The 14,951-nt window shown below is 40.1% G+C and overlaps 1 long non-coding RNA gene across 1 annotated transcript; it reads right to left on the reverse strand.

The window, feature by feature from the left end:
- Window positions 1–1,642: 1,642 nt before the first annotated feature.
- On the reverse strand, window positions 1,643–4,926 carry LOC131892200 (uncharacterized). Its single transcript, XR_009374532.1, has 3 exons — window positions 4,768–4,926; window positions 3,258–3,388; window positions 1,643–2,751 (listed from the first exon to the last, which is right to left on the reverse strand). It is a non-coding gene; the product is annotated as an uncharacterized LOC131892200 (long non-coding RNA).
- Between the last annotated feature and the right edge of the window lie 10,025 nt (window positions 4,927–14,951).

Genomic DNA, 14,951 nt, shown 5'->3' on the forward strand with positions numbered 1-14,951 from the left:
GGCACATGTTATGTTTGTGGCTAATCTGGACTCCTCCATCTCAGCGGACCTAACCAGGTCCTTGAGGAAGCTTGCTAGGGACAATGAGGTTGCTCTCAGGACCATACAGGCGACCTTCAGGGACCTGAGGTTCAGGAGTTACTCGGGAAGGAAGAGACACATGTTCAAATCCCAACAAGCTGTCAACCAAACCGGCCCCTGTTTGCATACTGTTCTTCGAACGGGACAATTCACGCACAATAACTTCTTCGTGGGTAATAGCAGGAATCACCACCGTTAAATACTCTATGGGAAACAAATTCATCTCACTCCAACCTTAAGGTTCGAAACCGTCTCCAAGTGATTTGTTGAATATGATGGCGTATGTGATATCTTGGGCTTGGAAAAGAGTTCTATAAAAATAATCACTAAAAAATGTTTTTAAAGGTACGAGTTACTTCTTTTTCACAGCGAAAACATTTCTCTCACGCATAGGAATGGGCTTGGTTAAATGCAAAAAGACGCGGAAAAAGACAACATGAAACTAATTTTGCACAATTTTTGACGTAACGAACAAATGTATCAAGATAATTAATCATTTCAAAATCTTTCAAAGTGGGACCAGCAAATGAATGCCCTAAACCATCAAGGTTTCTGGACGAATTTTTGTTACTCTAGGTGCCTCGTTTCAGTTATTTCTTAGGGTGAAGACACCCAGGCTAAAAAAGCAAGTATTTTTGCAATTGCCAAAAAGCTAAATAACTTGATGGCATCTGTCACTTACTCGCTTTTAGGCTGCTCTAGGTCTTTCCCTGAGTTCTATATTCAGATATCATCCTCATGACAACCATCAGGCGGAGGTGTGGGGTAGTGGTTTGCACAGTTTCGTTGCAGTAGAGAGGTCCCTGGTTCGATTCTCCTCCCCGAACTTTCTCCAAAGGAAAACTTTTAGACGCTAGCCACACCCACAGATGGAGAACCAATTCTGATACCGGACACGAACCTCCTGCCTAATAAGAGCCCTTATTTGCAACGTCAGACACCCCAAACAAGACGGTAGATTGCTAAATAAACAACTGCTGACGTGCCATAAAAGCGATTTCATTCCCGGACATTATGTGACCCATGCCACTACTTATATTGTATATATAATTTTGAAATAATTTGCCATAAACAACACATAAGCATTATAATTCAATAAAGGGGAATCGGCCAAATTGGCCTTTTATTTGCTGGAGATCGACTCACAAGGCGCCCTCTGAAGTGCAGAACGTAAACCTTTTTCGTGCAGCGTAATGGGGCTTTGGAATTTGGAAGGGGACGATGTGATGACTGGCTTGGCTTGCCGGGCGAGGTTCACCCCTCCGACCCTAGACCACCCCAAACAAAAAAAACAAAAAAAAATGTACTCGTAATTGTACTTAATTACATTAATAGAGTAATTAACAGAGGTCAGCCCACGCTTCGAGTGAAAGAATCTCTTTTGTTATAAATGCAGTGTATGAAGCAGTCTTTCGATGGGCCTTTTAAAATGAACCCCAACTCCTTCGTCATTTTTAGTTTTGAACAAGACCAAAAGACCAAAAAGGCTGGAATTATGTTCTTGAAATGATTCTCTGTTCTTTATTTTTACACAAAGCTCGCTCACATGAATACCAAACAGGACCTTCCAAGGATTTATTAATGCATTTTCGAAATGATGAAGTCGGTCAAATTAAAAGAAAAACCAATAAACCAATAATCACTTAAAAGTTCATAAAGTGGTCAATACATTGAATCGGGCTTTTGACCCCCAACTCTTTTAATCAATGCAGATAACAATCTCGGCTCCGTTGCCGTTCTCTGTGTGGTCGGCGCCAAATTGAATGTCAAGCTGAGAGTTAGAGAAATCGCGGATCTTGTCTCCTGTAATCGTGCCACAATATTTCACGATATTTGTACGCGCATCTCGGTCATCGGAGTCACTATTGTCGTTTTCTTGTTGTTGATCGTTGACACCAAAAACTAATAAATAATCAACGCATCTTCCACCACTGTCCGGTTCTTGGAACTGAAAATCTTTTTCTTTAATGGTCACTGTTCCATTTACATTAGCCCCAAACTGAAATGACATAATTGAAATGGAAGCGAAATAGAAAAACAATACATAATTAAGCGTTTCATCATTAAGGGAATGCAATTTCATGTGTTCTCCATCGAAAGAGTTTCAAAATGATCTGAAAATGTGATTGTTTTGGATCTACGCATTTACTTTCAATCTTTTCAAACGGAGACCATTATTCTGAGCTCAATACCTTGGCAGGAATTGCAATTGATTAAAAAAAACTTCAGAATGAATTGGTTTGAATTGGGGTTTCCAATTTGAAGAGCTCGTCAAAGTGACCCAATATCAAAAATCTACGGGGAAATTTGACAACAAAGCCGTCACAAATCAACATTTTCATCGTGGGCCCGATTTCCATTTAGACATTATCCTACACACTGAAATCTAAGAGCCATCCTTAAAGGCTATGTGTGCAAGCAAAAACTTTGAAACAAGAACAAAGTATCTGAATGGTGTAAGCGCAATGGTATCGAAAAGCACCTGAACTATTCGTATATCCATTCATGTTGAATCCAGTGGTCTGGAAAATGTAACATCCTCTCGGATTCGGCAGGGAAATGGTAAACATTAGATAGCCATTTCCGGGACATTCTGGCACATTTAACATCGTTCCATTATTCCGGAACCCTCATCGAATTCCAAATGATCATTCAGTTCGTCGACGGAGACTGGAAAATGTTAAAAAAGACGAAGAAAGATCAATAATCGGTCATTGATCTTTAGTTCCATGAAATTTGACGGATAAACTTCATTCTTCTTTTGTGATTCCAACGCTTTTCACCTTTAATAATCATCAATGAGGCATCCATGATGTCTAAAAAGAGGCACAAACTTGTGAATAAACTTGAGCACCAATCGGTTCCCTTTCACGTTTCTCCTGATTCTTTATGTTTTTAAAAAGGCGGCGATTCCTTCTCCGTGGTTCTTTAATTTATAATAAAACACAATGAGTTCAAATTGTGGCTCGGCTACATTGATCAATGATTTCATTTGTATCCTCTGACAATTGGACTCTGAACTGTTCCGACCCATTTGGACGGGAAGCCAGATGGAAGTCCAGATAAATGTGACAAATTAAATTTGACAAAAAAATCAAGGTCACGTGGAACCGGCTGGTCACTGACAACAATCACACCATTACTTTTCGTACCTATACCAACGGAATTGCACTTACCTCTTGGGGTATCACTCTTTAACGAGTCAGTTCCTTGATGAAAGGTGGCGAAATGGGATTTACCAACTTGTCCTTGGATAAAAATCAATAAAGTGACCAAAAGACATGTCGTTGCAATCTTCATGTTGATTCTGCAATGAAATTAAGTTGGAAAACGATACAGATTAGCAATGTATAAACGAGTGAATTTGGAGAAATTGGCTCGAGCCTTTCCAAAAAGGATTCAAGTTCAGATTCGCCAGAATTGGTTTGTTTTTTCAAACTTTATGTTTTTATTTGTCTTTTTATGCATTTCTTAACCGCTTCAGGGAATCTAATCCCCAGCACTATTAAAATGAAAAGTTATAATTCGTCTATTTACTGTATTTTGGGATTTGGGTTTTACTCCGTTCTTGATGTTCACAATTGACTTTACCTTGATTGTCATTTTATAAGCCAAAGTTCTTTATTGTAGCTATATAGATAGATGGATTTATTTCAGGAACACTTTGATCATGATATGATAATGTCTGCATTTAACCTTTGGGTTAGCATCTTGATACATAAAAAATTTCATGAGCAATAGAGTACTTCTGTAAGAGATAATCTCTTATTGATCTCCAACCGCCAAGCCGAGGATTATTTTATTATTTTTCCATTTGAAAATACTGATACATGGTGGAAGTTCTTGCAACACAACTGCCTCATCACTTGAACGATTTTAAGCGTGCGCAAATCTTGAAATTTTAGGAGCATGGACCCATGAAACAAAAATTCAGTGTGAGAAAACCACCTCGCATTATTTATCTAGCTCGTATAGCTCTTTTCTGGAGCATGGACAAGATCTTCAGTTTCGTACATTGGCCGTAAAATTCAATACCGTACTCCAAGACACTTCAGATAAGTCCATTATAAAGTTGTTTCTTTACAGTTTTCGGCACTGACTTGCGAATTCTGTTCAGACTGAAAATAATTTTTCGAATTTTGTTTGCTGCACTCTCAATGTGATAGTGCCACTTGAGTTTGCTATCGAGTTGCATTCCCAGATCTTTTTCAAGATCACCCCAATATTTTTCAATCTTTATTTTTTGGTGTGGTTTCTCACGGGCTTTTCTAACTTCTACGGGGAATCCAATCCGCAGCACTATTAGAAAGAAAAGTTATAATTCGTCTATGTATTTGTATTGCATATTTGGAGTTGGAGTTTACGAGCATGACGAGTAAACAAGGAGGGCATGGACCAAAATATTAATTTCAATTGCCAGAGGTGTGAAAAATGTGGGGTAATGAAAATAGTTTTCTCTTTGAATCGTCAATCTAGCCCGATTTTGGTATTAGTGTGAAATTCGATAAACCCTTACGAGACCTTAGTTCATCATTAAATCTTTGCTCTTTTTAGCCTACTTTTATTTTTTTCTGAACTAGCTGGTAAGTTAGAGCGAATCTAGGTTCAACTAAGTTGGAGCTTATTTCTGCAGTTTTTCTGGCAAAATTAGAAATAGGTAAAAACTCAAATAGAAGAGGAACTTACTGGAAATGCTCAAAGGTTGGGTTGATGAACTGGGGAGATCTTGAGGGCTTAGATGGGATGTGAGTGAGCAGGTTGGCTCGCGTATACGTTCTGAATATTGGCTTCAATCAATTGGACAGTTTATAAGCAAGCTATATTCGTGTACATGTGTTCTTACTTCTACTACAAATCAGAACACACAAATACATATACACGCAGATCTGCGAGACTACAGTGAAGCCTTTAACGGTAAATTAAGCACCTTTCCCGATGAAGGTTATTTGCTATATCTTTTTATTCTTATCACTTTTCTTCCCAAAACGATTGTGTGTAAGATTACCTAAGCAGCCGTTCCATTCTGGCTTTCCCTGTCCTGGAAGAAAACCTGAAAACACGTTATTTCTTTTGGGTGTCCCAAAAAATTAAAACATTTTTTCTTTAATCTCGCCTAAAATTTTCGAAAGTGCTCTTTTGGGTTCGACTATATGTTTTCTGGTGTGATTGAAATTGAGCACCTTATCTTTCGTCTTTTTATGAGTATGAGCAAACATCTGTTTCGGATTAGGTTTAGGAATAGGGTCAGCTCTAAAACGATGAAATGGAGCTTTTCTCACCTTCATTTGCGTCTCTTCTTCATGGACAGAGGTTTACCGTACGTTGAAGCACGTCGTAAGTCACACGGAGTGTACATGTACAGGTGGATAAAGGACAATCTACCTTCGAACATCCCCTCTTCATATTATAATTCTTAAAGCCGAACTTGAGAAGCTTTATGCATCATTTATGGTGGTCAAAATAACAGAATTTTCCTTCATCAGGACAAGGCTGCTTCTGATAAACAGGACAAACTGTTTGCTCTCCAGCCGTCCTTTCCTGCTCTACTTCAAGAGGAGCTACTATTTCAACCTCTACATTGGTCAAATCAGTCCACTTCTCAACTACTGGGTGAGCTTGTTGTTCAAGCAGCACCCTGGTCTGATCCTGTCTTTTATGGACCCATAATATTAAACCAAAGACCTACGAACTTCACACATAACGATTCGAAACTAAATATACTACAATACAACATCAGAGAGAAACTGCTAAAGCTAAACATAATTATAAAAGAGCAATAAACTTATTAGGTTTTAAAGTAATTACGTCTTCCCAAAGAGCCGTGAAAAAACAAATCTAATTGAGTGAATAAATGGTAATTCCCATTTTTTCACCCACACACAAGCACGACGAAAACGGCACGTGCACAGCAACCAAGCACCAACAGAAGAAGTCACACCGTGGTTCGAAATTTCTTAAGAGATAAGAAAAAGAGCAAACTAAAATGCGTCTATTCTCAGCGAGCTCAGGCTGGCCAGGTAGTATTTTTCGATGCTGATTTTTTTAAAATTAGCCATATTTCAAAGCCGCTAGCATTGGATTTTTTAAGTCAGCATTGGTCTGGTTTTTAGCAGCAAACTAGCATTATTTACATGGTCCAAGCATTGTGAAATCTTTTCAAGCATTTTAGTGTTTTCCTAGCATTATTTCACTGAAAAAATAACCAAAAAGAAAGAAAAGCAAAAAAATCTCACAAGGAACTGCATTTGGAGGTGTTAACAATGTTCCAAAAAGTGATTTCCATTGGAATGCTAACTTTACATTACGCAAGCAAAATGATTTATTCTAATTGCTTCTCAATTCAAAGGGAGATTTAGCCAAATTTCTGTTTGTAACCAGACTTTTAGCACACAAAAAGATTTTGGGCTGGCTAACACAAATAAAAAAATTGATTAAAATGGTCAGTGCATGTATAAGGACGAAGTACCAATCCTTAATTAAATGTAATTATGTGTTAATTTCACTGTAATATTCAAATAATCATTAATATTTTGGTTAGTTTCATTGTATTCCAAAAAGTATTCCCCCCCCATAATTAAGGTAAACCAAATCCCAAAATTCAAAAATAACAACACATTTTAAAAATACATTCAACAATTCAGCTCTATGGATAAAGAAACTTATTGTAACGCATGCCGATGTCTTCTTTGAAATATGATGCACGATGCAAAAACAATTTGTCTTATTTACATGATCACCCAAGATGAACAGTTTTTCGCGATGACAACAATTATAATTTTGTATAAAGAAACCCTTGATCAAATCCTGAAAATACATTTTTGGTCAAATAAAACTTGCCACTTTTTGGTGTCCCCTTCTAAGTCTCAGGGTTCAAAATTAGGAGAATATCAAAACACCACAACTGCATCAATTTTTACTGCGAGGGTTTTCTTCAGATTTTTGTGCTTTTCAATGTTTTTTTCAAAAGGTTTAATTTTCAAAATATTGCCTGAACATACCCAGTCAAAGAGTGCCAAATAAAATTAAATTGTGAAACTGAAATCCTTTACGAGCACCATGAATATTGTGCATTTCTTAAAAAAGGAGCAATGTTCAAGCATTTTCGAATTCCAATTACCTTTTTTTTTAGTTTCGATTTTGCATGAGTCAGCATCGCTGGCTGAAGAAAACCTGGCCAGCCTGAGCGAGCTCCAAAACATGAATGTTTATTATCAAAATGATAACAAGGCCTTTTTGGTTACAAGAAAACTCGTCAAAGTACATGATGCGTTATTGAGCACATAAGCAGAGAAGAAAAGCAACAGGCCGTCAGTTCTAAAAAGTATTCTCCTCAGTTTTCAGATAGATAATGCTCAACCTCTTGTTTCTCTTAATTATACATGATTACTATGAATATCAATGCATAGTTTTCAATGATAAACTGGTCTGGTTCTTAATCTTCATTGGTCCTGCGTGATAACAACACTGAAGGGCCAAAAATAACACGCGATACGTATAAGAAGTGATAACTAGTTTGCCAACCTCTACTATGCTGTGAAATTAGAGTTGTTTGGACATAACCTCAGTTTGAGTACTCAAGGTTCGTTTTGAGGAGGTTCTGACCAGCAAAGGAGTAGGAACAGGATGAAGGAGCATTTCCGCATGGTCGTAGCTCGTCCATGAACTGTAAGGGAAAAAAACCGGCATAATTCAACCAAGAAAACACTCATCAGATACGTTGCAGCGTCAAAATTCTCATTTNGAAATCTGTGTGAAAGGTCTCTCCATCCAAGCTTTGGACTGGTCAATCACGAGGTAAAAGGGTAGATACAGGATGAAGGAGCATTTCCCGATGGTCCGTAGCTCGTCCATGAACTGTAAGGGAAAAAAACCGGCATAATTCAACCAAGAAAACACTCATCAGATACGTTGCAGCGTCAAAATTCTCATTTCGATTGGTAATTATGGCCAAAAAATAGCTTGTCCAAAGTGGACATGTCGTTAGCCAGAGAGACCTTTAAATTGTTAAATGTATACTTGCACTAGCATAAACTTAACTTTATCCTTGCTCATGAACTTTGACATAGCAGCCCCATTGGAACACAGAAATTCGAATTATATCGAAGCAAGACATAAAAAAATTGAAAGTTCTCTATTGATATGCTTTTCCATCTAGTTCTGAAATACTCACATGAACAAAATATGCCCGGTTTTTTAGATTAGATGTAGAGATCTAAAGTTCAATATCCAAAAGAAAAGGCCCAAGGGAGCCACGAAAAGTGCAACAATACGTGGAGAAAATATATTTTTCTTTACAATGTTTTTCCTCTTTTGTTTAAAAATGTAATACCAGTTTTGCCTTTTTCGATGTATCTGAAATCGTTTAAGGGAAACCATATGGAGGATGTCTCAGATGACTTGAGTCCGGCAAACGTCAGAAAACTTGCCCGAATTGCCACAACACTAATACCAATAACCAAAACCAAATAACCAATAAATAAATAAATAAATAAATAATACAACAATAAATAATAACCAAAAGAATGCTGCCGAGTTTCGACAAACGCAATTTGCACCGAGGACATCCAGGAATTGTTGTAAATCAATGCGAAACAGAAGATTTGGGATATGGCAATCAAATAACACACAAGCCAAGTGTGGATGTCTCCGTTATTTCATGAGCCATTTAGCAAGAGAACCTCGTTTTTCTCATGATAGTGCAACACTATGTGAACTGAGGGTGTTTGTATAAACATTACCTCTCTTTTTCCACCATGCTTATATTCAAATCTATTTCTAGATCCTCTGCTTGAAACAACAGAGCCAGTTGTAAACTCAAAGTTCAGCAAAAGATCTAGTGTCATTCCAAGTGCGGAGCTAGAAATAGATGATTTCATGACTTATTCTAAGAAAGATCACTTCAGAAGAGAGCCTTATGTTTGTTTAAGGTTACATGGAATCAGCGATGGGCATCAATGGCTAAAAAGTGAACTTGGTTGATTGTTAATCCGTTATTTCAAAACTAGCTTTCTTAATCGTTAACTTCCCACTTTTGATGATATTGTATGACCACGAAATAGTGAGAGCAGCATCAACCTCTATAAGGATTTTTAGGAGCAATTTGTGACAAAGAATAGCTTCCTGAAAACATTTGCTTTTCAATGTTTCAACATATGGCTGCATTCAAAGAACGAGGAAGGAATAAATATGAGATATTGATACTTGCATTTGCCAAATATGATGTAATATTTGCAATTTTTGGAGACAAAAATATTATATTTGGACTCTTTTTTAAGACAGAAAGATATAATATTTTGCCTGAGAGGATCAAATATTTTCTCCATCCCTGATGATTATGACATGCAACAAGAAGCATCTTTCTCATATTGCGTGTTATCTCATTCTTTTTTATTTAGACCGTTTGCCGATCTTGATACATGACATACATGAAATCCATCTAGTCAATGTGGGTTCCTTGAGAGTTTGTTCAGTAATTAACATTGGATATCGTGAAAACTCTGAAATCTGTATCGAAATTGGTGAGAACATATTTACCCTTAGATTTACTCCATTTATATAGATCATGGATGTCACAAGCATGACGTCTCTGAAACTATTGGAGGATCGTTGAGATAACCGAATACATTTACGCAATACATTAGCCTTCGTTCCAGAGATTTCCAAATTGACTGACCAACTTTTTCTATGTGTTCAATAAACCTTGTCATTTGGTAGTGAATAAAAATCGAACCACAGAACGTTTCATTACATACGTAGTTGACCGATCATTGTTTTCAGTGCTAGCTGAACACGGTGATTATAATATCTGGTTAAGTGATTGTTCAAATGCCAAGGTATCTAAATATGGTTTTCTTTGCCAAAGAAATAAAAGGAAAAAACTTTCGTAAAAAACCACATGTTTCAAAGTAGCCCAGATAAGTATGTTGAATCATTTAAAATACCGCGCGGTCGGAAAAAATCTTTACTTAGCTTGCATTGTCTATTGATTTGACCACTTATGGCAGCTGTGGAACTGTAAAAAGAGTACACTCTAGGTTGAGAGGAAAAGGAGAAAATGGATACAACTGTCAAATACCGAGTACAGTGGAGGGCGCCACACCCATCTCGCTAACGATTTATCTCAGGGTTTAGTAACCCAGCAACGGGCCAATACGAGCCTTAAAGCGCTCATAAAAAGATGAAGACGCAAAAAGCCAATTGACTGTCGGAATCACCCTCTACCGGCTCAAGAGCGCAAGACTGGAGATGATGCTCAGTACAAAAGGTTCGTACTTTGGTAGGATTCGTGATTTTCTTTGAATTTTCCTCCCCTCTTTTTAGCCACCCCTCAATGGTTGGCGCATTTTTGGCAGAGCATTGGGTGTCCACNATGGTTGGCGCATTTTTGGCAGAGCATTGGGTGTCCACTGATTCATTCTTCAAGTCTCTTGTTCGTTTGGTTCGTGAATGTTGCCTAAACAAGCCATAATCGACCAAAAAGTCAAAGGCTTGCTGGTGTACCGTATTGGTGGAGCATCCACTCTCCAATTTGCTAATTCTGGTTCAGTTCCAGGCTTGCCAATTCCAAGCTTCTCTGAAGTATTTGATTACAGCATGAGCTGATGATTTAATAGCTTAAATGGCCGAACCTGTGGTCATTCCAGAGGTTGAGGTAATATTTATTGTTGGTTGTGACAACAAAGCGGAACTATCCCTCAATTGGGACCCCAAAAATCAAATGGCAAGCCAAGCAACAGCGCTGCTCCAACTCTTGAATGGCATGGTCTGCTTTCAATCCGATCCAAATTGGTTATTGTTGATGCCACTCGAAAATCTAATGAATAATAAATGGGAATAGGCATGAAGGTAAATTGAAAAGAGGAAAGCCAAAAAATCACCCATTTGAGGATGATGAGGAAGAAAAAGACGGAAAGTGTTCACCCAGCGGCCAAGCACCAGCATCTGACGCAAAATATCAGGTCACTGCAACAGTTCAAGGTAAATGAAGCACTAGGCACAAGTAATGGACATTTAAGGCAGGAATAAAGGAAAACATATTGAATAGTATAACTGGCAGGTTATGATTTTTTCGTGCCAAGCAACTTCTTGAAGAACGAGACAGTTCGAGCCATACTAGTAGTCAGGGGAAGAGCGTTCCACGGATCCAAAGTCCGCACGAAGAGGGAATTCGGCTAGGAAGACGATTTTGCCAAAGGTTTATGAACCTCTCGCTCCACAACACATCTGGGGATCCTTTCCTACACGTCATTGGCCATCCGTAATACGAGAGAGGTCCCCAGTTCGAATCTCCTCCCTGATCTTTCTCGGGGAAACTTTTAGATGCTAACCTTGCCCACAGACGGTGAACCAAACTGATAAGGACACGACACTGCTTGTCAGAAAAATGTAAAAGGACGATGTGATGGCTGGCTTTGCTGGCCGGGAGAGGCTCATCCCTCCGACCCTAGCACCCAAATGCAAAAAAAAGAATACACATTCTTGATAACGGTGCTAACATTGTACCTTGAAAAAGTTGACCAGGTCGCTATTAATTCTCCTCTGCTCCAGTGAAGGCAGACCCCATAATTTCAACTGTGGCATGTGTACACGGTCAGTTCATAGAACGTAATGAGGGACTTGCCAGCGTCAGCATCAGCTAGTCGCCACACCACACCCCCTCCCCAGGGGAAGTTTATTTCCCGAATGAAAACAATAACAGAAAGAAACAACAGCAAATATAAGTTACCGACGAAATTGGTCATAAATCAGGCGTCCTCGCCTAGACACCCGAGGCTCCGAGATGCCTGGAAGGGGATCAACAGACCGAAAAGCTGGCTTTAACCTGTCAACCATCACGGTGTCGATCCTCCCATTCAGATCCAGCAGGAAATAGTCAGAGTGACGTTCGATAATCTTATAAGGTCCCACATAAGGTGGAGTTAGAGGAGGGGTACAGGCATCAACACGAACAAAAAGAAGTCAACTATAGATAAGGACAAAGATGAGAATGGTGAAACAGAACCATTGCGACGGGGATTCACAAAAGGAAATTTTGAAATTCTGCAACGGATGTCGGCTACAAACGTTCCCGAAGCCAGAGGAACAGGGTCCGTGGAAAAGAGTAAACCAAGGCACTGGCACAGTCCCCACAGGACATGGCTTTGATGGAATAAACCTCCGGCCAACGAGTCCACTGATTCATCATAGTGAACAAGTAGCGGAATCTAGAAGAAGGTGGAAGAGGTCCAACGATGTCAACATGGAGATGCCCAAATCGACCAGACAGAGGATCAAAATCACGTAGAGCATGGCGAGTATGACGGCCAACTTTCGAACGTTGACAAGACATGCAGGAGCTAACAAAGTCACGAATATCCTTTTTCATGTTGAACCACACAAAATCGGCCTGAATGGCCCAAGTGGTAGGGCGTATCCCGGAGTGGCTGAGATTATGAAATGTGCCAATAATCCGATTGACCCATGCTCGATGGACTATGGGCCGAGTTGATCCAGTAGAAACATCGCACAAGACCGTCACATCACCAACTTCTTTCATTTCGACTTGCAGACCAGAAACCGCACCCAGTAGAGCCTGAACATCGGGGTCTGCTGTTTGAGCATTCCAAAACTCTAACCAATCAATGGCTCAGCCTGTGATGGAGTTGATCCGAGAGAGAGCGACAGCCACATAATTCGACTTCCCATCAACATGTCTAGTATCAGTGGTGTACTCAGAAATTATAGAGAAATGCCGAGACTGGCAATCATTCCAAGCCAGGCCTTTGGAATGCATTGCAGAGGCAAGGGGACGATGATCCGTAAAGACGGTGAATGAAGTACCCTCCACAAAATGTCGGAAATGAAGGATGGAGTTTTTTACGGCCAGCAGCTCCCGGTCAAAGGCGCTGTATTTCATCTCGGCCTTCAACAAAACCCGAGAGTAAAACGCCAATGGTTCCCACCCATCAGCAACCTGTTGCTCCAGGACGGCACATAAACCAGAACTGGAGGCATCACAGGTGACGGCTAGAGGCAGATCAGATTTGGGGAAAGCAAGCAAAGCGCGACGGGATAGAGCATCTTTCAAGATCTTCACAGCTTGCCGATGTCCAGGAGTCCACACAAAAGGGGTCCTGGGTTTGAACAAATCTCAAAAGGGGCTCACAAGGGACGAGCAATGGGGAATGAAGCGGTGGTAGTAATTCACGAGACCAAGAAGCTTTTCTAGACTTTGAACTACGGACGGAGGGGAGTAACCAATAATAGCTCAAACGCAATCTGGAAGGGGCCCCACTCCTGAAGGTGAAATTTTGTCTTGGGTTTTAACAAGTCTCGAAAGGGGCTCACAAGGGACGAGCAATGGGGAATGAAGCGGTGGTAGTAATTCACGAGACCAAGAAGCTTTTCTAGACTTTGAACATCGGACGGAGGGGAGTAACCAATAATAGCTCAAACGCAATCTGGAAGGGGCCCCACTCCTGAAGGTGAAATTTTGTGGCCAAGAAACTCAATACCATTCACCCCAAAAATGCATTTTCCTTGCTCACAATGAGATCATAGGCCTTGTAGACGGCAAAACAACTCCCGCAGATGCCTCTCGTGATCCGATGTGGAAGATGAGGCCACAAGGATATCATCGATAGAAGTAAAAACGCCCTTGAGGCCATGAATGATTCATAGATCAAATCCTGAAAGGTCTGAGCCAAATTGCGCAAACCAAACGGCATCCTGTTACATGCAAACAAGCCAAAAGGGGTAATTAGAGCTGTTTTATGCCAATCCTCTTCTGCCATCAGGATCCCAAATCGATTTTTGCAAAGATGGTAGATCCGGACAAATGGGCAGTAAAGTCATGGATATGAGGCAACGGATAGTGGTCAGTTTGGTCGTTGAGCAACCAATAATCTCCACATGGTCTCCAAGACCCATTACTCTTGGGAACCATATGTAAAGGAGACAAGTAGGATGACGATGAAGGCTGGATAATACCAAGAGACAAAAGCTCATCAAACTCATATTTGGCGATGTCATACTTCATCTTAGAGAGACGGTGAGCACGTGAAAAACACGGCGGACCACTGGTTTGAATGAAATGGCGGACATCATGAGAAGTCGGAGCTGATGAGAACATAGGTTTTAACAGGGATGGGTAGCAATGCAGCAGCCGTAAATACGGGCCAACATCAGATATTTGACAAATTCCAGCCAGAGGGTCTTGTTGAATCGAAGCGGTTAATAGAAAAGTAGACTAGAGAAAGCAAGATTCTAATAGCCGCTTATTTTTGACATGCACCAACAGATCATGAGACCTCAGAAAATCGGCTCCCAAGATTGGCATGGAAACATCTGCAACAATAAACTTCCACTCAAAAATGGTCCTCAAGCCAATATCCACGCGGTGCATTACAATGCCAAAAGTTGGGATTGAAACGCCGCTGGCACTGACAAGGTGGAAAGCCGAAGAAAGTGCAGCGATGGCAATTGTAGCTGAAGAAACAGGTGGAGAACAAATGGTGGCTGCCGTCTCCGAAAGGTGACAGCCCAACCTTAGTTTTTTGAACTGTCCTCATAAGGGGCAGTACACTTATGAGGGTCAAGACACCTATATGCCTTTTTACTATACTTTCGATGTTGTTCATAATTTAGTCACAAGATCGGGAAGGCGGATTCGACGACCCTGAATGTAAGAACCGGCGCCCCTGATTGAATAGCTCATTGATCTGGTCTAGAGTATTCCCGTGGGGCCTCTGGTCGATCATTCTTGTTTAACTGAAGAAAACCTGTTAGTGAAGACATTTTGATTTGAAGAGACTAACGTTTTGAAAGGTATTCTGGCTAGCTGCACTAAATGATGCCAGAACTTCCGAGACAACGTTTTGAAACCCAGAAGG

This window comes from Tigriopus californicus, chromosome 12 (genome assembly GCF_007210705.1).
Source record: "Tigriopus californicus strain San Diego chromosome 12, Tcal_SD_v2.1, whole genome shotgun sequence".
Lineage (NCBI taxonomy): Eukaryota > Metazoa > Arthropoda > Copepoda > Harpacticoida > Harpacticidae > Tigriopus > Tigriopus californicus.